Source organism: Ranitomeya variabilis, chromosome 1, assembly GCF_051348905.1.
Source record: "Ranitomeya variabilis isolate aRanVar5 chromosome 1, aRanVar5.hap1, whole genome shotgun sequence".
Classification (NCBI taxonomy): Eukaryota; Metazoa; Chordata; class Amphibia; order Anura; family Dendrobatidae; genus Ranitomeya; species Ranitomeya variabilis.
The window spans coordinates 69285802-69309260 of NC_135232.1; the positions used below are offsets into that span (position 1 = coordinate 69285802).

At 51.6% G+C, this 23459-nt stretch overlaps 9 non-coding genes and 2 pseudogenes across 9 annotated transcripts; all 11 read right to left on the bottom strand.

Annotated features, from left to right (window-relative positions):
• Positions 1 to 2778: 2778 nt before the first annotated feature.
• Positions 2779 to 2942, bottom strand: LOC143800873 (U1 spliceosomal RNA). The gene has a single exon (XR_013220551.1). It is a non-coding gene; the product is annotated as a U1 spliceosomal RNA (small nuclear RNA).
• A 792-nt stretch (positions 2943 to 3734) lies between these two features.
• Positions 3735 to 3898, bottom strand: LOC143800875 (U1 spliceosomal RNA). The gene has a single exon (XR_013220552.1). It is a non-coding gene; the product is annotated as a U1 spliceosomal RNA (small nuclear RNA).
• A 792-nt stretch (positions 3899 to 4690) lies between these two features.
• On the bottom strand, positions 4691 to 4854 carry LOC143800876 (U1 spliceosomal RNA). Its single transcript, XR_013220553.1, has one exon. It is a non-coding gene; the product is annotated as a U1 spliceosomal RNA (small nuclear RNA).
• A 792-nt stretch (positions 4855 to 5646) lies between these two features.
• LOC143801303 (U1 spliceosomal RNA) lies at positions 5647 to 5826 on the bottom strand (annotated as a pseudogene).
• A 5930-nt stretch (positions 5827 to 11756) lies between these two features.
• LOC143800877 (U1 spliceosomal RNA) lies at positions 11757 to 11920 on the bottom strand. The gene has a single exon (XR_013220554.1). It is a non-coding gene; the product is annotated as a U1 spliceosomal RNA (small nuclear RNA).
• Positions 11921 to 12715: 795 nt separating this feature from the next.
• Positions 12716 to 12879, bottom strand: LOC143800878 (U1 spliceosomal RNA). Its single transcript, XR_013220555.1, has one exon. It is a non-coding gene; the product is annotated as a U1 spliceosomal RNA (small nuclear RNA).
• Positions 12880 to 13674: 795 nt separating this feature from the next.
• On the bottom strand, positions 13675 to 13838 carry LOC143800880 (U1 spliceosomal RNA). Its single transcript, XR_013220556.1, has one exon. It is a non-coding gene; the product is annotated as a U1 spliceosomal RNA (small nuclear RNA).
• Positions 13839 to 14633: 795 nt separating this feature from the next.
• LOC143800881 (U1 spliceosomal RNA) lies at positions 14634 to 14797 on the bottom strand. Its single transcript, XR_013220557.1, has one exon. It is a non-coding gene; the product is annotated as a U1 spliceosomal RNA (small nuclear RNA).
• Positions 14798 to 15592: 795 nt separating this feature from the next.
• LOC143800882 (U1 spliceosomal RNA) lies at positions 15593 to 15756 on the bottom strand. The gene has a single exon (XR_013220558.1). It is a non-coding gene; the product is annotated as a U1 spliceosomal RNA (small nuclear RNA).
• Positions 15757 to 16552: 796 nt separating this feature from the next.
• LOC143801316 (U1 spliceosomal RNA) lies at positions 16553 to 16715 on the bottom strand. Its single transcript, XR_013220915.1, has one exon. It is a non-coding gene; the product is annotated as a U1 spliceosomal RNA (small nuclear RNA).
• Positions 16716 to 17823: 1108 nt separating this feature from the next.
• Positions 17824 to 18003, bottom strand: LOC143801304 (U1 spliceosomal RNA; annotated as a pseudogene).
• Between the last annotated feature and the right edge of the window lie 5456 nt (positions 18004 to 23459).

A 23459-nucleotide genomic window follows, 5' to 3' on the forward strand; every position in this document is an offset into this window, starting at 1 on the left:
ATTAAAAACCCTTACCCGGTGACCTAAGAAATCTAATAACAAAAACAAACATCTTCCAGGTATAATAATTTTAAACTGCAATACTTTTAAATTATCATTTTTCAATAGTATGCCAACCCCCTCATTTTTATTGTCTGTACAAGGAGACCAAAAAGACTGCCCCCTTCTCCATTCACTTGCATGCGGTGATGCTTTAATTGCACATTCTTGTAGACATATAATGTCAGCATTCACCCTCTCCATATAATCGAATATACCTGCTCTCCCGATAGAAGAACTGATCCCTCTCACATTCAGGGAAGCAACACATAAACTCATCATGGCAAAAAAAATTATTTTCCACCATACATTCTCCATCATGATTCAGACAAAGGGATATTCCTAGCATCCACTTTTCTACGTATATCAGGCGACTCAGGATCCGAGTCCCTGTTAGAAACACCTGGCCTTGGAGAGACAGGATCTCCCTGCCCACCAGACCAACACCCCTCCATTCTACTCTTTTTACTGAGCGAGGAAGCCATTTCCTCCTCCTCTTCCTCATCATCATCATCATCATTATCATCATCATCACCATCCTCCAAAACACTTTCATCACTACTACTAGTCCCCCCATCCCTCTGCCCAGGGGTGAGTGTCCTATCTGAATCCTCCTCCTCCTCCTCCTCCTCCACCTCCTGAAACTCCATTCCTTCCCCATCTCCCTCCCCCACTACAGGGTCCACACATACGCCTGCATTAGCATATGCCAATTCACCACCAAGGCCCTGTCCTTCAGACACAGTCTCCATTGCATCCTTGGCCTCGCCCAGATCAACTATAGGAGAACTCTGAAAATCATTTCCCCCTTCCTGGCCCCGCCCACCATCCTCCATCTTAGATCCAGCATGGCCCACTTTACTTCCACCATTTTGTTTCTGACTCCTTTGCACTTTAGCTGCATTTGAAGCAATCACACCAGCACGATGCTCAGGTGTGCCTTTTCCACCAAACTCACTTTTCTCATCTTTAGCACTTCCATGCTGCCCACTCTTACCATCACTCTTATTCCCCCAATGACCACTAGTTGCATCCGCATAGGACTTAGGAGTCTGAGTCCAAAATCTACATTTCCTGGCAAAGTGACCTTCCAACCCACACAAATCACACACCTTTGCCTCAGGGCAACTATCCACCATGTGGCCAGGCTTCCCACAATTCTTACAAACAATTCCTTGCACCGGGCATTCTCTCTGTACATGTCCGTACATATGACACTTTCTACAATATTCAATTTGTCCAGTGTAGAAACAAAAGCCCCTCTCCCCCCCAATTGAAAATTGTGCAGGAATGCTCAGAGCCCCCCCAATAGCTGTTGCATCAGGGATTAATTTCACCAAGTATCTCCTTTTGCCATTATAATAGTTATGCCTATTTTTCATCTTCCCCAGGAATTTAACTTCATAGCAGTATCTTCTCAAAAAATGGGTTACGTTATCATCTGGAACCTTGGGATTATACATATGTACCACAACATACTTGTAAGTCTGCTGAAAAAGGGGCTCCACTACAATAAACTCCAGGCATTCCACTTCTTTCTTCTCCTTCATCCGCACCAGCTCCATGTAGACTTGCTGACATATACCCAAGGAAACAAACGTGATATCATAAATTCCCTGCTTTTGAAAATCCTGCAGTGCCAATACATCTGTTACCTTAAGGCTTCTTATGTTCTTCAAGACATCCATACAAATTTGGTCCAGGCCAATTTCTTCCTCATGTCCAGACAGGACTTGTAGACGGACAGAGTCCTCTAATCCACGTGCCTTCTCCACCATTTTCGTAGCAGATAAACACAGTCGCCACTCTATCGCACACCAGGGCCCCACAAGGGGAACCCCGATCGCAACCGCCAACCAACAAGAAACAGAAGTAGTCTCCCACCACTGCTGCCCGTCAGAAGGCTGAGAAGCGATACTCACCCAGAGAGAATGATATCTCCCCTGCCAGGTAAGTATGAGTTGGGGCCCGCCGGCCCGACGAGCGCCCCTCCGACGCAGCTCCCCAACATCGCGGAGTCTCGGGCCCGAAAGGGAGGGGGCGGGGGTGGCGTTCGGCACAGACCGCACGGAGGCTCCTCGAGTGGGAGGCGCCGGTCGCTCCCGACGCCCACTCCGCCCCCCACAGGGCAGGCCGAGCTCAAGTCCAAAGCCGCCCAAGATGCACAGCAGCAGCCTGAGTCATTTGCATAGAGGAGCGTTGGCTCCGCCCCAGCAGCCTCACGCTGCTGCGCTGGCCTGAGAACATGCTGTAGACAGCTCGAGCTCCAGCTGCCGGCCGGCACCCTCTCGTGACTCGCTCATCTCCGCTCAAGAGGATGCACGCTGGAGGGAGGCTCAAGGGCAGGAGGCCCAAACCGCAGCAGATAGCCGCGCACCAGCGGCCCACTCACAGGTCCAGCTCCAGCCCGAAGGCTGCGAGATGGGGATGCTGCAGGTGCCCTCCCGTGAGCGAGCGGGCGGGCCTGCCTGCCCCTGCAGACAAGCAGAGCAAGCCATGTCGTCACCAAGTCAATGAGATGATCATTCCCCACCAGCCAGGGGGCCAAAAAAGGGCCAAAGTGTCAAGCAAAGGCAACAACCTCAAACAAACCAAGAAAGCAGCGACGACACAGGGAAGGTGGCATCCTTCCCCCACAAGGGGGAGCCAAAGGCCACATCTGCCTGCTTTGAGCTTCTCCAAAGTCTCACTTTGGCTCAGCAGAGCATCTTTAGTGTTCTGTCTTTGACCATAGGGAATCAGGGGAAAGCGCGAACGCAGTCCCCCACTACCACAAATTATGCAGTCGAGTTTCCCGCATTTGGGGAAATCGCAGGGGTCAGCACACCCGGAGTGCAATGGATGAGCCTCACCCTGGGAGAACCACCTTAGTGATCATGGTATCTCCCCTGCCAGGTAAGTATGAGTTGGGGCCCGCCGGCCCGACGAGCGCCCCTCCGACGCAGCTCCCCAACATCGCGGAGTCTCGGGCCCGAAAGGGAGGGGGCGGGGGTGGCGTTCGGCACAGACCGCACGGAGGCTCCTCGAGTGGGAGGCGCCGGTCGCTCCCGACGCCCACTCCGCCCCCCACAGGGCAGGCCGAGCTCAAGTCCAAAGCCGCCCAAGATGCACAGCAGCAGCCTGAGTCATTTGCATAGAGGAGCGTTGGCTCCGCCCCAGCAGCCTCACGCTGCTGCGCTGGCCTGAGAACATGCTGTAGACAGCTCGAGCTCCAGCTGCCGGCCGGCACCCTCTCGTGACTCGCTCATCTCCGCTCAAGAGGATGCACGCTGGAGGGAGGCTCAAGGGCAGGAGGCCCAAACCGCAGCAGATAGCCGCGCACCAGCGGCCCACTCACAGGTCCAGCTCCAGCCCGAAGGCTGCGAGATGGGGATGCTGCAGGTGCCCTCCCGTGAGCGAGCGGGCGGGCCTGCCTGCCCCTGCAGACAAGCAGAGCAAGCCATGTCGTCACCAAGTCAATGAGATGCAAATGAGGTGATCATTCCCCACCAGCCAGGGGGCCAAAAAAGGGCCAAAGTGTCAAGCAAAGGCAACAACCTCAAACAAACCAAGAAAGCAGCGACGACACAGGGAAGGTGGCATCCTTCCCCCACAAGGGGGAGCCAAAGGCCACATCTGCCTGCTTTGAGCTTCTCCAAAGTCTCACTTTGGCTCAGCAGAGCATCTTTAGTGTTCTGTCTTTGACCATAGGAAATCAGGGGAAAGCGCGAACGCAGTCCCCCACTACCACAAATTATGCAGTCGAGTTTCCCGCATTTGGGGAAATCGCAGGGGTCAGCACACCCGGAGTGCAATGGATGAGCCTCACCCTGGGAGAACCACCTTAGTGATCATGGTATCTCCCCTGCCAGGTAAGTATGAGTTGGGGCCCGCCGGCCCGACGAGCGCCCCTCCGACGCAGCTCCCCAACATCGCGGAGTCTCGGGCCCGAAAGGGAGGGGGCGGGGGTGGCGTTCGGCACAGACCGCACGGAGGCTCCTCGAGTGGGAGGCGCCGGTCGCTCCCGACGCCCACTCCGCCCCCCACAGGGCAGGCCGAGCTTAAGTCCAAAGCCGCCCAAGATGCACAGCAGCAGCCTGAGTCATTTGCATAGAGGAGCGTTGGCTCCGCCCCAGCAGCCTCACGCTGCTGCGCTGGCCTGAGAACATGCTGTAGACAGCTCGAGCTCCAGCTGCCGGCCGGCACCCTCTCGTGACTCGCTCATCTCCGCTCAAGAGGATGCACGCTGGAGGGAGGCTCAGGGGCAGGAGGCCCAAACCGCAGCAGATAGCCGCGCACCAGCGGCCCACTCATAGGTCCAGCTCCAGCCCGAAGGCTGCGAGATGGGGATGCTGCAGGTGCCCTCCCGTGAGCGAGCGGGCGGGCCTGCCTGCCCCTGCAGACAAGCAGAGCAAGCCATGTCGTCACCAAGTCAATGAGATGCAAATGAGGTGATCATTCCCCACCAGCCAGGGGGCCAAAAAAGGGCCAAAGTGTCAAGCAAAGGCAACAACCTCAAACAAACCAAGAAAGCAGCGACGACACAGGGAAGGTGGCATCCTTCCCCCACAAGGGGGAGCCAAAGGCCACATCTGCCTGCTTTGAGCTTCTCCAAAGTCTCACTTTGGCTCAGCAGAGCATCTTTAGTGTTCTGTCTTTGACCATAGGAAATCAGGGGAAAGCGCGAACGCAGTCCCCCACTACCACAAATTATGCAGTCGAGTTTCCCGCATTTGGGGAAATCGCAGGGGTCAGCACACCCGGAGTGCAATGGATGAGCCTCACCCTGGGAGAACCACCTTAGTGATCATGGTATCTCCCCTGCCAGGTAAGTATGAGTTGGGGCCCGCCGGCCCGACGAGCGCCCCTCCGACGCAGCTCCCCAACATCGCGGAGTCTCGGGCCCGAAAGGGAGGGGGCGGGGGTGGCGTTCGGCACAGACCGCACGGAGGCTCCTCGAGTGGGAGGCGCCGGTCGCTCCCGACGCCCACTCCGCCCCCCACAGGGCAGGCCGAGCTCAAGTCCAAAGCCGCCCAAGATGCACAGCAGCAGCCTGAGTCATTTGCATAGAGGAGCATTGGCTCCGCCCCAGCAGCCTCACGCTGCTGCGCTGGCCTGAGAACATGCTGTAGACAGCTCGAGCTCCAGCTGCCGGCCGGCACCCTCTCGTGAATCGCTCATCTCCGCTCAAGAGGATGCACGCTGGAGGGAGGCTCAAGGGCAGGAGGCCCAAACCGCAGCAGATAGCCGCGCACCAGCGGCCCACTCACAGGTCCAGCTCCAGCCCGAAGGCTGCGAGATGGGGATGCTGCAGGTGCCCTCCCGTGAGCGAGCGGGCGGGCCTGCCTGCCCCTGCAGACAAGCAGAGCAAGCCATGTCGTCACCAAGTCAATGAGATGCAAGTGAGGTGATCATTCCCCACCAGCCAGGGGGCCAAAAAAGGGCCAAAGTGTCAAGCAAAGGCAACAACCTCAAACAAACCAAGAAAGCAGCGACGACACAGGGAAGGTGGCATCCTTCCCCCACAAGGGGGAGCCAAAGGCCACATCTGCCTGCTTTGAGCTTCTCCAAAGTCTCACTTTGGCTCAGCAGAGCATCTTTAGTGTTCTGTCTTTGACCATAGGAAATCAGGGGAAAGCGCGAACGCAGTCCCCCACTACCACAAATTATGCAGTCGAGTTTCCCGCATTTGGGGAAATCGCAGGGGTCAGCACACCCGGAGTGCAATGGATGAGCCTCACCCTGGGAGAACCTTTTTCCTCAGATTGGAACTCTCATTAACTCATGCATCATCTGCTCGTTCAATTAACAAGTTTCCTGATCATCATATGGAAAAATCTCCCATAAACAAAAAAAACAATCCCGATCACCAAAAAATAATCAAAATCCTACTTACAGTAATCGTTCCACTGAGAGTACTTCCAAAGTGTTTCTGCTGTTGTTTCCCCGAGTCTCTTCTTATCTAATAGATAAACATAAAACACCCTGGCAAGAAAAATGTTCTTACAGTCCAATGGAGAGAGACACACCTTTTTAAAAATAACCAGGTTCCGAGAATCCCACAAAACTTCCTTATATATGGCAAAAATAATCCAACTCATCCGTCTCCTTTCCAAATGATTAAAATCTTGACCTGTTAATATCCTTCTAAAATCAAAACAATGGAACCCAATGAGAGCAATAAAAAACCGGGATAAAAGGGTAAAAAGTTTTTTTGCATAAGAACAGTCCCAAAAAATGTGCTGTATTGTCTCTGGATCCTTACATCCCTCCCTTGGACAAAATTCTTGAACCCTTATCCCTCTCCCATTCAGAAAAGCTCGTGTTGGCAAACATCCTTGTAATGCCATCCAAGTTACATCCTTTTGCCGATTGCTGATCCCTATAGCAAAAAACAGCTTCCAAACTTGCCTTGATTGCGCAGTATTGCAGGATGGCACATCACATAAAAATTCTCTCTCCTTTAATTTCTTAACAATCTTTGTTTTATCAGGTCTCTCTGTGGAGCTTAAACCAATTTGATCATAGAAGGACTTAAGTACTACATAAAAAAACGGAACCACAAACGCGACCGGCTTCCTCAAATCCTTCTCACACCAGCTCCATTTCTGAAACAGCCATCCTGCCAAAAACCTGCACATGTCAGCAGCCTTACTTTTGCTCTGAGAAAGTCTATAAATATTCAAAAAATAGTGCATCTTTAAAAACCTTTCTATATTTGGAAAGTCACAGCCCCCCATTTCCACAGAAAGCATCACTTTTTCTCTCCTTAGTTTCTCCATCTTTGACCCCCAAAAAAAGGTAAACAGTTTCCTTGTAACTCTCTTAGTCCATAAACCCGCAGGTGGAAATATCAGAGCAGTATATAGCAGTAATGGAAGGATCACTGACTTCACAATAAGTACCTTCCCTCTCAGAGACAAGTTCCTTAATTTCCAGTAATTCAGTTTCTGTTCCATTTTATTTTCCAGGATCCTCAGGCTCTTCTTCCCTTTAAGTTCCTTTTCAAAAATAACACCGAGGACTTCTATCTCTTCTTTTCTTTCTACTCCCACCACACTGACATCCACCTGCCTCCCAAAGTTGCAAAACTGACACTTACTCCAGTTTACAGCCATTCCAGCCACACAGCAAAAAATTCTTACATGAAGATTTATCCTATTAAGCTCAGCTTGCGAACCACAAATAAAAGCAATGTCATCCATGTAACTTAATGATTTCACAGGACCCCCCATTCCTCCAGGGACAAAGGCACCAACCACACACTTATCGACTTGCACACTTTTTAAAAGAGCTTCAACCACACAAATAAAAAGAATTGGTGATAAAGGGCACCCTTGCCTAACGCCAGATAGAATACTAAAACTAGAACTCACGTGACCATTAATTAAGATCTGACTACTAACTCCACAATAAAAAGACTTAATAATGTTCAATAATTTAATGGGGATCCCAAGGTGTCTAAGTGCAGCAAATAAAAATCTGTGTGAAACTTTATCAAAAGCTTTTTCCAGGTCAACTGACTGTACAAGAAGGGGGTTCTTGCTAGAATTAGCGTAATAAATTAAGTCCCTTAAAAGCAATAAGTTGTCCGATATTCTCCTACCTGGCACTGCACATGCTTGGTATTCACCCACCATGTCCATTATTACTTCACTCAATCTACTTGCCACAATTTTGGAAATAATCTTGTAATCACAATTGAGCAAAGTTATTGGTCTCCAGTTTTTAATTTCTCTCACATCACCCTTCTTATGTATCAAAGTGACGATCCCTCTACGCATAGAGTCAGACAGAACCGCATGAGTAAAAACATATTCCACCACCCGATAAAATTCCACACCTAAAATGTCCCAAAATACTACATAAAATTCCACAGGAAGGCCATCACAGCCAGGCGTCTTTCCTTTCGCCAGTCCATCCACAGCACGCCTCACTTCGTCCTTTCTGAGCCCATCACTTAGAAAAGACACTTTTCCCTCAGGAATATTATTAGTCAAAATATTGCAATAATCATTGATTTCTGCATCACTGGCTCTGCTGTCATTCGAAAAAAGGGTTTTATAAAAAGAATGAATACCATTAATCATTTCCTCCCCAGACTTCTCACCTGCAGGAGTAAAAACAGACTTAAAAACCCCTTTAGGCTTAAAACATTTCTTAAAAAAAATATCTTGTACATTGCTCATCTTCTTCCATATGCTGTATTTTTGCTTTAAAGACAATAGATTTCCCTTTTTCAATTAATGTTTTTTTAAAATCCTCTTTCAAATCAGCAATCTCACTATCCACCTCCATCCCAGCTCTTTTAAACTTATAGAGCGCTTCCATCATGGAAATTATTGCTTCCTCTTGATCTCTTTTTGCTTTTGCCCTTTTAAAACACACCCCTTTAAAATAATATGCAAATTTCTCCTTAGCCCAATCCCACCATTCCAGCAGATTTTTAAAATGGTGCTGTTCAGACACACAGGATGTAAACACAGTTTTAAAACCACTTCTCACCTCCTCTTCTTCCAGCAGGCTTACGTTTAGCTTCCAGAGCCCCCTGCCAAAAGCAAGGGACTCAACAATACACAGATCCACCATTACCATCTTATGATCAGAAAAAGTGTTTGTCACATGATTACATTTGGCAACTTTAATCCCTTCAGACACAAAGACATAATCGATCCGGGAACTACAACGCCCACTGTCCGCCACAAATGTAAACTTGTTTTCATTTGGCCGAACCATCAAACCCACATCCGTGTAGCGTAAATCCTGCACCACTTGATTTAACATATTAGAAGTCACATCCGTCCTGAATTCCGCAGAGCTCTTACGATCATTTGCAGATCTAATGCAATTAAAATCACCTGCAATTATAGAAAAATCTCTACCTGGCAGAAACCACTTTACCGACTCCAAAAAGGACACCCGTGCTTTCTTGTCCGCAGGGGCATAAATATTAAAAACCCTTACCCGGTGACCTAAGAAATCTAATAACAAAAACAAACATCTTCCAGGTATAATAATTTTAAACTGCAATACTTTTAAATTATCATTTTTCAATAGTATGCCAACCCCCTCATTTTTATTGTCTGTACAAGGAGACCAAAAAGACTGCCCCCTTCTCCATTCACTTGCATGCGGTGATGCTTTAATTGCACATTCTTGTAGACATATAATGTCAGCATTCACCCTCTCCATATAATCGAATATACCTGCTCTCCTGATAGAAGAACTGATCCCTCTCACATTCAGGGAAGCAACACATAAACTCATCATGGCAAAAAAAATTATTTTCCACCATACATTCTCCATCATGATTCAGACAAAGGGATATTCCTAGCATCCACTTTTCTACGTATATCAGGCGACTCAGGATCCGAGTCCCTGTTAGAAACACCTGGCCTTGGAGAGACAGGATCTCCCTGCCCACCAGACCAACACCCCTCCATTCTACTCTTTTTACTGAGCGAGGAAGCCATTTCCTCCTCCTCTTCCTCATCATCATCATCATCATTATCATCATCATCACCATCCTCCAAAACACTTTCATCACTACTACTAGTCCCCCCATCCCTCTGCCCAGGGGTGAGTGTCCTATCTGAATCCTCCTCCTCCTCCTCCTCCACCTCCTGAAACTCCATTCCTTCCCCATCTCCCTCCCCCACTACAGGGTCCACACATACGCCTGCATTAGCATATGCCAATTCACCACCAAGGCCCTGTCCTTCAGACACAGTCTCCATTGCATCCTTGGCCTCGCCCAGATCAACTATAGGAGAACTCTGAAAATCTTTTCCCCCTTCCTGGCCCCGCCCACCATCCTCCATCTTAGATCCAGCATGGCCCACTTTACTTCCACCATTTTGTTTCTGACTCCTTTGCACTTTAGCTGCATTTGAAGCAATCACACCAGCACGATGCTCAGGTGTGCCTTTTCCACCAAACTCACTTTTCTCATCTTTAGCACTTCCATGCTGCCCACTCTTACCATCACTCTTATTCCCCCAATGACCACTAGTTGCATCCGCATAGGACTTAGGAGTCTGAGTCCAAAATCTACATTTCCTGGCAAAGTGACCTTCCAACCCACACAAATCACACACCTTTGCCTCAGGGCAACTATCCACCATGTGGCCAGGCTTCCCACAATTCTTACAAACAATTCCTTGCACCGGGCATTCTCTCTGTACATGTCCGTACATATGACACTTTCTACAATATTCAATTTGTCCAGTGTAGAAACAAAAGCCCCTCTCCCCCCCAATTGAAAATTGTGCAGGAATGCTCAGAGCCCCCCCAATAGCTGTTGCATCAGGGATTAATTTCACCAAGTATCTCCTTTTGCCATTATAATAGTTATGCCTATTTTTCATCTTCCCCAGGAATTTAACTTCATAGCAGTATCTTCTCAAAAAATGGGTTACGTTATCATCTGGAACCTTGGGATTATACATATGTACCACAACATACTTGTAAGTCTGCTGAAAAAGGGGCTCCACTACAATAAACTCCAGGCATTCCACTTCTTTCTTCTCCTTCATCCGCACCAGCTCCATGTAGACTTGCTGACATATACCCAAGGAAACAAACGTGATATCATAAATTCCCTGCTTTTGAAAATCCTGCAGTGCCAATACATCTGTTACCTTAAGGCTTCTTATGTTCTTCAAGACATCCATACAAATTTGGTCCAGGCCAATTTCTTCCTCATGTCCAGACAGGACTTGTAGACGGACAGAGTCCTCTAATCCACGTGCCTTCTCCACCATTTTCGTAGCAGATAAACACAGTCGCCACTCTATCGCACACCAGGGCCCCACAAGGGGAACCCCGATCGCAACCGCCAACCAACAAGAAACAGAAGTAGTCTCCCACCACTGCTGCCCGTCAGAAGGCTGAGAAGCGATACTCACCCAGAGAGAATGGTATCTCCCCTGCCAGGTAAGTATGAGTTGGGGCCCGCCGGCCCGACGAGCGCCCCTCCGACGCAGCTCCCCAACATCGCGGAGTCTCGGGCCCGAAAGGGAGGGGGCGGGGGTGGCGTTCGGCACAGACCGCACGGAGGCTCCTCGAGTGGGAGGCGCCGGTCGCTCCCGACGCCCACTCCGCCCCCCCCCAGGGCAGGCCGAGCTCAAGTCCAAAGCCGCCCAAGATGCACAGCAGCAGCCTGAGTCATTTGCATAGAGGAGCGTTGGCTCCGCCCCAGCAGCCTCACGCTGCTGCGCTGGCCTGAGAACATGCTGTAGACAGCTCGAGCTCCAGCTGCCGGCCGGCACCCTCTCGTGACTCGCTCATCTCCGCTCAAGAGGATGCACGCTGGAGGGAGGCTCAAGGGCAGGAGGCCCAAACCGCAGCAGATAGCCGCGCACCAGCGGCCCACTCACAGGTCCAGCTCCAGCCCGAAGGCTGCGAGATGGGGATGCTGCAGGTGCCCTCCCGTGAGCGAGCGGGCGGGCCTGCCTGCCCCTGCAGACAAGCAGAGCAAGCCATGTCGTCACCAAGTCAATGAGATGCAAATGAGGTGATCATTCCCCACCAGCCAGGGGGCCAAAAAAGGGCCAAAGTGTCAAGCAAAGGCAACAACCTCAAACAAACCAAGAAAGCAGCGACACGACACAGGGAAGGTGGCATCCTTCCCCCACAAGGGGGAGCCAAAGGCCACATCTGCCTGCTTTGAGCTTCTCCAAAGTCTCACTTTGGCTCAGCAGAGCATCTTTAGTGTTCTGTCTTTGACCATAGGAAATCAGGGGAAAGCGCGAACGCAGTCCCCCACTACCACAAATTATGCAGTCGAGTTTCCCGCATTTGGGGAAATCGCAGGGGTCAGCACACCCGGAGTGCAATGGATGAGCCTCACCCTGGGAGAACCACCTTAGTGATCATGGTATCTCCCCTGCCAGGTAAGTATGAGTTGGGGCCCGCCGGCCCGACGAGCGCCCCTCCGACGCAGCTCCCCAACATCGCGGAGTCTCGGGCCCGAAAGGGAGGGGGCGGGGGTGGCGTTCGGCACAGACCGCACGGAGGCTCCTCGAGTGGGAGGCGCCGGTCGCTCCCGACGCCCACTCCGCCCCCCCCCAGGGCAGGCCGAGCTCAAGTCCAAAGCCGCCCAAGATGCACAGCAGCAGCCTGAGTCATTTGCATAGAGGAGCGTTGGCTCCGCCCCAGCAGCCTCACGCTGCTGCGCTGGCCTGAGAACATGCTGTAGACAGCTCGAGCTCCAGCTGCCGGCCGGCACCCTCTCGTGACTCGCTCATCTCCGCTCAAGAGGATGCACGCTGGAGGGAGGCTCAAGGGCAGGAGGCCCAAACCGCAGCAGATAGCCGCGCACCAGCGGCCCACTCACAGGTCCAGCTCCAGCCCGAAGGCTGCGAGATGGGGATGCTGCAGGTGCCCTCCCGTGAGCGAGCGGGCGGGCCTGCCTGCCCCTGCAGACAAGCAGAGCAAGCCATGTCGTCACCAAGTCAATGAGATGCAAATGAGGTGATCATTCCCCACCAGCCAGGGGGCCAAAAAAGGGCCAAAGTGTCAAGCAAAGGCAACAACCTCAAACAAACCAAGAAAGCAGCGACACGACACAGGGAAGGTGGCATCCTTCCCCCACAAGGGGGAGCCAAAGGCCACATCTGCCTGCTTTGAGCTTCTCCAAAGTCTCACTTTGGCTCAGCAGAGCATCTTTAGTGTTCTGTCTTTGACCATAGGAAATCAGGGGAAAGCGCGAACGCAGTCCCCCACTACCACAAATTATGCAGTCGAGTTTCCCGCATTTGGGGAAATCGCAGGGGTCAGCACACCCGGAGTGCAATGGATGAGCCTCACCCTGGGAGAACCACCTTAGTGATCATGGTATCTCCCCTGCCAGGTAAGTATGAGTTGGGGCCCGCCGGCCCGACGAGCGCCCCTCCGATGCAGCTCCCCAACATCGCGGAGTCTCGGGCCCGAAAGGGAGGGGGCGGGGGTGGCGTTCGGCACAGACCGCACGGAGGCTCCTCGAGTGGGAGGCGCCGGTCGCTCCCGACGCCCACTCCGCCCCCCCCCAGGGCAGGCCGAGCTCAAGTCCAAAGCCGCCCAAGATGCACAGCAGCAGCCTGAGTCATTTGCATAGAGGAGCGTTGGCTCCGCCCCAGCAGCCTCACGCTGCTGCGCTGGCCTGAGAACATGCTGTAGACAGCTCGAGCTCCAGCTGCCGGCCGGCACCCTCTCGTGACTCGCTCATCTCCGCTCAAGAGGATGCACGCTGGAGGGAGGCTCAAGGGCAGGAGGCCCAAACCGCAGCAGATAGCCACGCACCAGCGGCCCACTCACAGGTCCAGCTCCAGCCCGAAGGCTGCGAGATGGGGATGCTGCAGGTGCCCTCCCGTGAGCGAGCGGGCGGGCCTGCCTGCCCCTGCAGACAAGCAGAGCAAGCCATGTCGTCACCAAGTCAATGAGATGCAAATGAGGTGATCATTCCCCACCAGCCAGGGGGCCAAAAAAGGGCCAAAGTGTCAAGCAAAGGCAACAACCTCAAACAAACCAAGAAAGCAGCGACACGACACAGGGAAGGTGGCATCCTTCCCCCACAAGGGGGAGCCAAAGGCCACATCTGCCTGCTTTGAGCTTCTCCAAAGTCTCACTTTGGCTCAGCAGAGCATCTTTAGTGTTCTGTCTTTGACCATAGGAAATCAGGGGAAAGCGCGAACGCAGTCCCCCACTACCACAAATTATGCAGTCGAGTTTCCCGCATTTGGGGAAATCGCAGGGGTCAGCACACCCGGAGTGCAATGGATGAGCCTCACCCTGGGAGAACCACCTTAGTGATCATGGTATCTCCCCTGCCAGGTAAGTATGAGTTGGGGCCCGCCGGCCCGACGAGCGCCCCTCCGACGCAGCTCCCCAACATCGCGGAGTCTCGGGCCCGAAAGGGAGGGGGCGGGGGTGGCGTTCGGCACAGACCGCACGGAGGCTCCTCGAGTGGGAGGCGCCGGTCGCTCCCGACGCCCACTCCGCCCCCCCCCAGGGCAGGCCGAGCTCAAGTCCAAAGCCGCCCAAGATGCACAGCAGCAGCCTGAGTCATTTGCATAGAGGAGCGTTGGCTCCGCCCCAGCAGCCTCACGCTGCTGCGCTGGCCTGAGAACATGCTGTAGACAGCTCGAGCTCCAGCTGCCGGCCGGCACCCTCTCGTGACTCGCTCATCTCCGCTCAAGAGGATGCACGCTGGAGGGAGGCTCAAGGGCAGGAGGCCCAAACCGCAGCAGATAGCCGCGCACCAGCGGCCCACTCACAGGTCCAGCTCCAGCCCGAAGGCTGCGAGATGGGGATGCTGCAGGTGCCCTCCCGTGAGCGAGCGGGCGGGCCTGCCTGCCCCTGCAGACAAGCAGAGCAAGCCATGTCGTCACCAAGTCAATGAGATGCAAATGAGGTGATCATTCCCCACCAGCCAGGGGGCCAAAAAAGGGCCAAAGTGTCAAGCAAAGGCAACAACCTCAAACAAACCAAGAAAGCAGCGACACGACACAGGGAAGGTGGCATCCTTCCCCCACAAGGGGGAGCCAAAGGCCACATCTGCCTGCTTTGAGCTTCTCCAAAGTCTCACTTTGGCTCAGCAGAGCATCTTTAGTGTTCTGTCTTTGACCATAGGAAATCAGGGGAAAGCGCGAACGCAGTCCCCCACTACCACAAATTATGCAGTCGAGTTTCCCGCATTTGGGGAAATCGCAGGGGTCAGCACACCCGGAGTGCAATGGATGAGCCTCACCCTGGGAGAACCACCTTAGTGATCATGGTATCTCCCCTGCCAGGTAAGTATGAGTTGGGGCCCGCCGGCCCGACGAGCGCCCCTCCGACGCAGCTCCCCAACATCGCGGAGTCTCGGGCCCGAAAGGGAGGGGGCGGGGGTGGCGTTCGGCACAGACCGCACGGAGGCTCCTCGAGTGGGAGGCGCCGGTCGCTCCCGACGCCCACTCCGCCCCCCCCCAGGGCAGGCCGAGCTCAAGTCCAAAGCCGCCCAAGATGCACAGCAGCAGCCTGAGTCATTTGCATAGAGGAGCGTTGGCTCCGCCCCAGCAGCCTCACGCTGCTGCGCTGGCCTGAGAACATGCTGTAGACAGCTCGAGCTCCAGCTGCCGGCCGGCACCCTCTCGTGACTCGCTCATCTCCGCTCAAGAGGATGCACGCTGGAGGGAGGCTCAAGGGCAGGAGGCCCAAACCGCAGCAGATAGCCGCGCACCAGCAGCCCACTCACAGGTCCAGCTCCAGCCCGAAGGCTGCGAGATGGGGATGCTGCAGGTGCCCTCCCGTGAGCGAGCGGGCGGGCCTGCCTGCCCCTGCAGACAAGCAGAGCAAGCCATGTCGTCACCAAGTCAATGAGATGCAAATGAGGTGATCATTCCCCACCAGCCAGGGGGCCAAAAAAGGGCCAAAGTGTCAAGCAAAGGCAACAACCTCAAACAAACCAAGAAAGCAGCGACACGACACAGGGAAGGTGGCATCCTTCCCCCACAAGGGGGAGCCAAAGGCCACATCTGCCTGCTTTGAGCTTCTCCAAAGTCTCACTTTGGCTCAGCAGAGCATCTTTAGTGTTCTGTCTTTGACCATAGGAAATCAGGGGAAAGCGCGAACGCAGTCCCCCACTACCACAAATTATGCAGTCGAGTTTCCCGCATTTGGGGAAATCGCAGGGGTCAGCACACCCGGAGTGCAATGGATGAGCCTCACCCTGGGAGAACCACCTTAGTGATCATGGTATCTCCCCTGCCAGGTAAGTATGAGTTGGGGCCCGCCGGCCCGACGAGCGCCCCTCCGACGCAGCTCCCCAACATCGCGGAGTCTCGGGCCCGAAAGGGAGGGGGCGGGGGTGGCGTTCGGCACAGACCGCACGGAGGCTCCTCGAGTGGGAGGCGCCGGTCGCTCCCGACGCCCACTCCGCCCCCCCCCAGGGCAGGCCGAGCTCAAGTCCAAAGCCGCCCAAGATGCACAGCAGCAGCCTGAGTCATTTGCATAGAGGAGCGTTGGCTCCGCCCCAGCAGCCTCACGCTGCTGCGCTGGCCTGAGAACATGCTGTAGACAGCTCGAGCTCCAGCTGCCGGCCGGCACCCTCTCGTGACTCGCTCATCTCCGCTCAAGAGGATGCACGCTGGAGGGAGGCTCAAGGGCAGGAGGCCCAAACCGCAGCAGATAGCCGCGCACCAGCGGCCCACTCACAGGTCCAGCTCCAGCCCGAAGGCTGCGAGATGGGGATGCTGCAGGTGCCCTCCCGTGAGCGAGCGGGCGGGCCTGCCTGCCCCTGCAGACAAGCAGAGCAAGCCATGTCGTCACCAAGTCAATGAGATGCAAATGAGGTGATCATTCCCCACCAGCCAGGGGGCCAAAAAAGGGCCAAAGTGTCAAGCAAAGGCAACAACCTCAAACAAACCAAGAAAGCAGCGACACGACACAGGGAAGGTGGCATCCTTCCCCCACAAGGGGGAGCCAAAGGCCACATCTGCCTGCTTTGAGCTTCTCCAAAGTCTCACTTTGGCTCAGCAGAGCATCTTTAGTGTTCTGTCTTTGACCATAGGAAATCAGGGGAAAGCGCGAACGCAGTCCCCCACTACCACAAATTATGCAGTCGAGTTTCCCGCATTTGGGGAAATCGCAGGGGTCAGCACACCCGGAGTGCAATGGATGAGCCTCACCCTGGGAGAACCACCTTAGGCTACGTTCACATTCGCGGCTAGCGCCGCAGCGTCGGGCACCGCAGCGGCGCCGCATGCATCATGCGCCCCTATATTTAACATGGGGGCGCATGGACATGCGGTGCACTTGCTTTTTGCGCCGCATGCGTCCCTGCGGCGCCCGCGTCGGGGCGCAGAGGACGCAGCAAGTTGCATTTTTGCTGCGTCCAAAATCAATGGAAAAAAGGACGCATGCGGCGCAAAAAGCAGCGTTGTGCATGTGTTCACATTTGCGCTGTGCGTTGCGGCGGCGACGCTGCGGCGCACACCGCAAATGTGAACGTAGCCTTAGTGATCATGGTATCTCCCCTGCCAGGTAAGTATGAGTTGGGGCCCGCCGGCCCGACGAGCGCCCCTCCGACGCAGCTCCCCAACATCGCGGAGTCTCGGGCCCGAAAGGGAGGGGGCGGGGGTGGCGTTCGGCACAGACCGCACGGAGGCTCCTTGAGTGGGAGGCGCTGGTCGCTCCCGACGCCCACTCCGCCCCCCCCCCAGGGCAGGCCGAGCTCAAGTCCAAAGCCCCCCAAGATGCACAGCAGCAGCCTGAGTCATTTGCATAGAGGAGCGTTGGCTCCGCCCCAGCAGCCTCACGCTGCTGCGCTGGCCTGAGAACATGCTGTAGACAGCTCGAGCTCCAGCTGCCGGCCGGCACCCTCTCGTGACTCGCTCATCTCCGCTCAAGAGGATGCACGCTGGAGGGAGGCTCAAGGGCAGGAGGCCCAAACCGCAGCAGATAGCCGCGCACCAGCGGCCCACTCACAGGTCCAGCTCCAGCCCGAAGGCTGCGAGATGGGGATGCTGCAGGTGCCCTCCCGTGAGCGAGCGGGCGGGCCTGCCTGCCCCTGCAGACAAGCAGAGCAAGCCATGTCGTCACCAAGTCAATGAGATGCAAATGAGGTGATCATTCCCCACCAGCCAGGGGGCCAAAAAAGGGCCAAAGTGTCAAGCAAAGGCAACAACCTCAAACAAACCAAGAAAGCAGCGACACGACACAGGGAAGGTGGCATCCTTCCCCCACAAGGGGGAGCCAAAGGCCACATCTGCCTGCTTTGAGCTTCTCCAAAGTCTCACTTTGGCTCAGCAGAGCATCTTTAGTGTTCTGTCTTTGACCATAGGAAATCAGGGGAAAGCGCGAACGCAGTCCCCCACTACCACAAATTATGCAGTCGAGTTTCCCGCATTTGGGGAAATCGCAGGGGTCAGCACACCCGGAGTGCAATGGATGAGCCTCACCCTGGGAGAACCTTTTTCCTCAGATTGGAACTCTCATTAACTCATGCATCATCTGCTCGTTCAATTAACAAGTTTCCTGATCATCATATGGAAAAATCTCCCATAAACAAAAAAAACAATCCCGATCACCAAAAAATAATCAAAATCCTACTTACAGTAATCGTTCCACTGAGAGTACTTCCAAAGTGTTTCTGCTGTTGTTTCCCCGAGTCTCTTCTTATCTAATAGATAAACATAAAACACCCTGGCAAGAAAAATGTTCTTACAGTCCAATGGAGAGAGACACACCTTTTTAAAAATAACCAGGTTCCGAGAATCCCACAAAACTTCCTTATATATGGCAAAAATAATCCAACTCATCCGTCTCCTTTCCAAATGATTAAAATCTTGACCTGTTAATATCCTTCTAAAATCAAAACAATGGAACCCAACGAGAGCAATAAAAAACCGGGATAAAAGGGTAAAAAGTTTTTTTGCATAAGAACAGTCCCAAAAAATGTGCTGTATTGTCTCTGGATCCTTACATCCCTCCCTTGGACAAAATTCTTGAACCCTTATCCCTCTCCCATTCAGAAAAGCTCGTGTTGGCAAACATCCTTGTAATGCCATCCAAGTTACATCCTTTTGCCGATTGCTGATCCCTATAGCAAAAACAGCTTCCAAACTTGCCTTGATTGCGCAGTATTGCAGGATGGCACATCACATAAAAATTCTCTCTCCTTTAATTTCTTAACAATCTTTGTTTTATCAGGTCTCTCTGTGGAGCTTAAACCAATTTGATCATAGAAGGACTTAAGTACTACATAAAAAAACGGAACCACAAACGCGACCGGCTTCCTCAAATCCTTCTCACACCAGCTCCATTTCTGAAACAGCCATCCTGCCAAAAACCTGCACATGTCAGCAGCCTTACTTTTGCTCTGAGAAAGTCTATAAATATTCAAAAAATAGTGCATCTTTAAAAACCTTTCTATATTTGGAAAGTCACAGCCCCCCATTTCCACAGAAAGCATCACTTTTTCTCTCCTTAGTTTCTCCATCTTTGACCCCCAAAAAAAGGTAAACAGTTTCCTTGTAACTCTCTTAGTCCATAAACCCGCAGGTGGAAATATCAGAGCAGTATATAGCAGTAATGGAAGGATCACTGACTTCACAATAAGTACCTTCCCTCTCAGAGACAAGTTCCTTAATTTCCAGTAATTCAGTTTCTGTTCCATTTTATTTTCCAGGATCCTCAGGCTCTTCTTCCCTTTAAGTTCCTTTTCAAAAATAACACCGAGGACTTCTATCTCTTCTTTTCTTTCTACTCCCACCACACTGACATCCACCTGCCTCCCAAAGTTGCAAAACTGACACTTACTCCAGTTTACAGCCATTCCAGCCACACAGCAAAAAATTCTTACATGAAGATTTATCCTATTAAGCTCAGCTTGCGAACCACAAATAAAAGCAATGTCATCCATGTAACTTAATGATTTCACAGGACCCCCCATTCCTCCAGGGACAAAGGCACCAACCACACACTTATCGACTTGCACACTTTTTAAAAGAGCTTCAACCACACAAATAAAAAGAATTGGTGATAAAGGGCACCCTTGCCTAACGCCAGATAGAATACTAAAACTAGAACTCACGTGACCATTAATTAAGATCTGACTACTAACTCCACAATAAAAAGACTTAATAATGTTCAATAATTTAATGGGGATCCCAAGGTGTCTAAGTGCAGCAAATAAAAATCTGTGTGAAACTTTATCAAAAGCTTTTTCCAGGTCAACTGACTGTACAAGAAGGGGGTTCTTGCTAGAATTAGCGTAATAAATTAAGTCCCTTAAAAGCAATAAGTTGTCCGATATTCTCCTACCTGGCACTGCACATGCTTGGTATTCACCCACCATGTCCATTATTACTTCACTCAATCTACTTGCCACAATTTTGGAAATAATCTTGTAATCACAATTGAGCAAAGTTATTGGTCTCCAGTTTTTAATTTCTCTCACATCACCCTTCTTATGTATCAAAGTGACGATCCCTCTACGCATAGAGTCAGACAGAACCGCATGAGTAAAAACATATTCCACCACCCGATAAAATTCCACACCTAAAATGTCCCAAAATACTACATAAAATTCCACAGGAAGGCCATCACAGCCAGGCGTCTTTCCTTTCGCCAGTCCATCCACAGCACGCCTCACTTCGTCCTTTCTGAGCCCATCACTTAGAAAAGACACTTTTCCCTCAGGAATATTATTAGTCAAAATATTGCAATAATCATTGATTTCTGCATCACTGGCTCTGCTGTCATTCGAAAAAAGGGTTTTATAAAAAGAATGAATACCATTAATCATTTCCTCCCCAGACTTCTCACCTGCAGGAGTAAAAACAGACTTAAAAACCCCTTTAGGCTTAAAACATTTCTTAAAAAAATATCTTGTACATTGCTCATCTTCTTCCATATGCTGTATTTTTGCTTTAAAGACAATAGATTTCCCTTTTTCAATTAATGTTTTTTTAAAATCCTCTTTCAAATCAGCAATCTCACTATCCACCTCCATCCCAGCTCTTTTAAACTTATAGAGCGCTTCCATCATGGAAATTATTGCTTCCTCTTGATCTCTTTTTGCTTTTGCCCTTTTAAAACACACCCCTTTAAAATAATATGCAAATTTCTCCTTAGCCCAATCCCACCATTCCAGCAGATTTTTAAAATGGTGCTGTTCAGACACACAGGATGTAAACACAGTTTTAAAACCACTTCTCACCTCCTCTTCTTCCAGCAGGCTTACGTTTAGCTTCCAGAGCCCCCTGCCAAAAGCAAGGGACTCAACAATACACAGATCCACCATTACCATCTTATGATCAGAAAAAGTGTTTGTCACATGATTACATTTGGCAACTTTAATCCCTTCAGACACAAAGACATAATCGATCCGGGAACTACAACGCCCACTGTCCGCCACAAATGTAAACTTGTTTTCATTTGGCCGAACCATCAAACCCACATCCGTGTAGCGTAAATCCTGCACCACTTGATTTAACATATTAGAAGTCACATCCGTCCTGAATTCCGCAGAGCTCTTACGATCATTTGCAGATCTAATGCAATTAAAATCACCTGCAATTATAGAAAAATCTCTACCTGGCAGAAACCACTTTACCGACTCCAAAAAGGACACCCGTGCTTTCTTGTCCGCAGGGGCATAAATATTAAAAACCCTTACCCGGTGACCTAAGAAATCTAATAACAAAAACAAACATCTTCCAGGTATAATAATTTTAAACTGCAATACTTTTAAATTATCATTTTTCAATAGTATGCCAACCCCCTCATTTTTATTGTCTGTACAAGGAGACCAAAAAGACTGCCCCCTTCTCCATTCACTTGCATGCGGTGATGCTTTAATTGCACATTCTTGTAGACATATAATGTCAGCATTCACCCTCTCCATATAATCGAATATACCTGCTCTCCTGATAGAAGAACTGATCCCTCTCACATTCAGGGAAGCAACACATAAACTCATCATGGCAAAAAAAATTATTTTCCACCATACATTCTCCATCATGATTCAGACAAAGGGATATTCCTAGCATCCACTTTTCTACGTATATCAGGCGACTCAGGATCCGAGTCCCTGTTAGAAACACCTGGCCTTGGAGAGACAGGATCTCCCTGCCCACCAGACCAACACCCCTCCATTCTACTCTTTTTACTGAGCGAGGAAGCCATTTCCTCCTCCTCTTCCTCATCATCATCATCATCATTATCATCATCATCACCATCCTCCAAAACACTTTCATCACTACTACTAGTCCCCCCATCCCTCTGCCCAGGGGTGAGTGTCCTATCTGAATCCTCCTCCTCCTCCTCCTCCACCTCCTGAAACTCCATTCCTTCCCCATCTCCCTCCCCCACTACAGGGTCCACACATACGCCTGCATTAGCATATGCCAATTCACCACCAAGGCCCTGTCCTTCAGACACAGTCTCCATTGCATCCTTGGCCTCGCCCAGATCAACTATAGGAGAACTCTGAAAATCTTTTCCCCCTTCCTGGCCCCGCCCACCATCCTCCATCTTAGATCCAGCATGGCCCACTTTACTTCCACCATTTTGTTTCTGACTCCTTTGCACTTTAGCTGCATTTGAAGCAATCACACCAGCACGATGCTCAGGTGTGCCTTTTCCACCAAACTCACTTTTCTCATCTTTAGCACTTCCATGCTGCCCACTCTTACCATCACTCTTATTCCCCCAATGACCACTAGTTGCATCCGCATAGGACTTAGGAGTCTGAGTCCAAAATCTACATTTCCTGGCAAAGTGACCTTCCAACCCACACAAATCACACACCTTTGCCTCAGGGCAACTATCCACCATGTGGCCAGGCTTCCCACAATTCTTACAAACAATTCCTTGCACCGGGCATTCTCTCTGTACATGTCCGTACATATGACACTTTCTACAATATTCAATTTGTCCAGTGTAGAAACAAAAGCCCCTCTCCCCCCCAATTGAAAATTGTGCAGGAATGCTCAGAGCCCCCCCAATAGCTGTTGCATCAGGGATTAATTTCACCAAGTATCTCCTTTTGCCATTATAATAGTTATGCCTATTTTTCATCTTCCCCAGGAATTTAACTTCATAGCAGTATCTTCTCAAAAAATGGGTTACGTTATCATCTGGAACCTTGGGATTATACATATGTACCACAACATACTTGTAAGTCTGCTGAAAAAGGGGCTCCACTACAATAAACTCCAGGCATTCCACTTCTTTCTTCTCCTTCATCCGCACCAGCTCCATGTAGACTTGCTGACATATACCCAAGGAAACAAACGTGATATCATAAATTCCCTGCTTTTGAAAATCCTGCAGTGCCAATACATCTGTTACCTTAAGGCTTCTTATGTTCTTCAAGACATCCATACAAATTTGGTCCAGGCCAATTTCTTCCTCATGTCCAGACAGGACTTGTAGACGGACAGAGTCCTCTAATCCACGTGCCTTCTCCACCATTTTCGTAGCAGATAAACACAGTCGCCACTCTATCGCACACCAGGGCCCCACAAGGGGAACCCCGATCGCAACCGCCAACCAACAAGAAACAGAAGTAGTCTCCCACCACTGCTGCCCGTCAGAAGGCTGAGAAGCGATACTCACCCAGAGAGAATGGTATCTCCCCTGCCAGGTAAGTATGAGTTGGGGCCCGCCGGCCCGACGAGCGCCCCTCCGACGCAGCTCCCCAACATCGCGGAGTCTCGGGCCCGAAAGGGAGGGGGCGGGGGTGGCGTTCGGCACAGACCGCACGGAGGCTCCTCGAGTGGGAGGCGCCGGTCGCTCCCGACGCCCACTCCGCCCCCCCCCAGGGCAGGCCGAGCTCAAGTCCAAAGCCGCCCAAGATGCACAGCAGCAGCCTGAGTCATTTGCATAGAGGAGCGTTGGCTCCGCCCCAGCAGCCTCACGCTGCTGCGCTGGCCTGAGAACATGCTGTAGACAGCTCGAGCTCCAGCTGCCGGCCG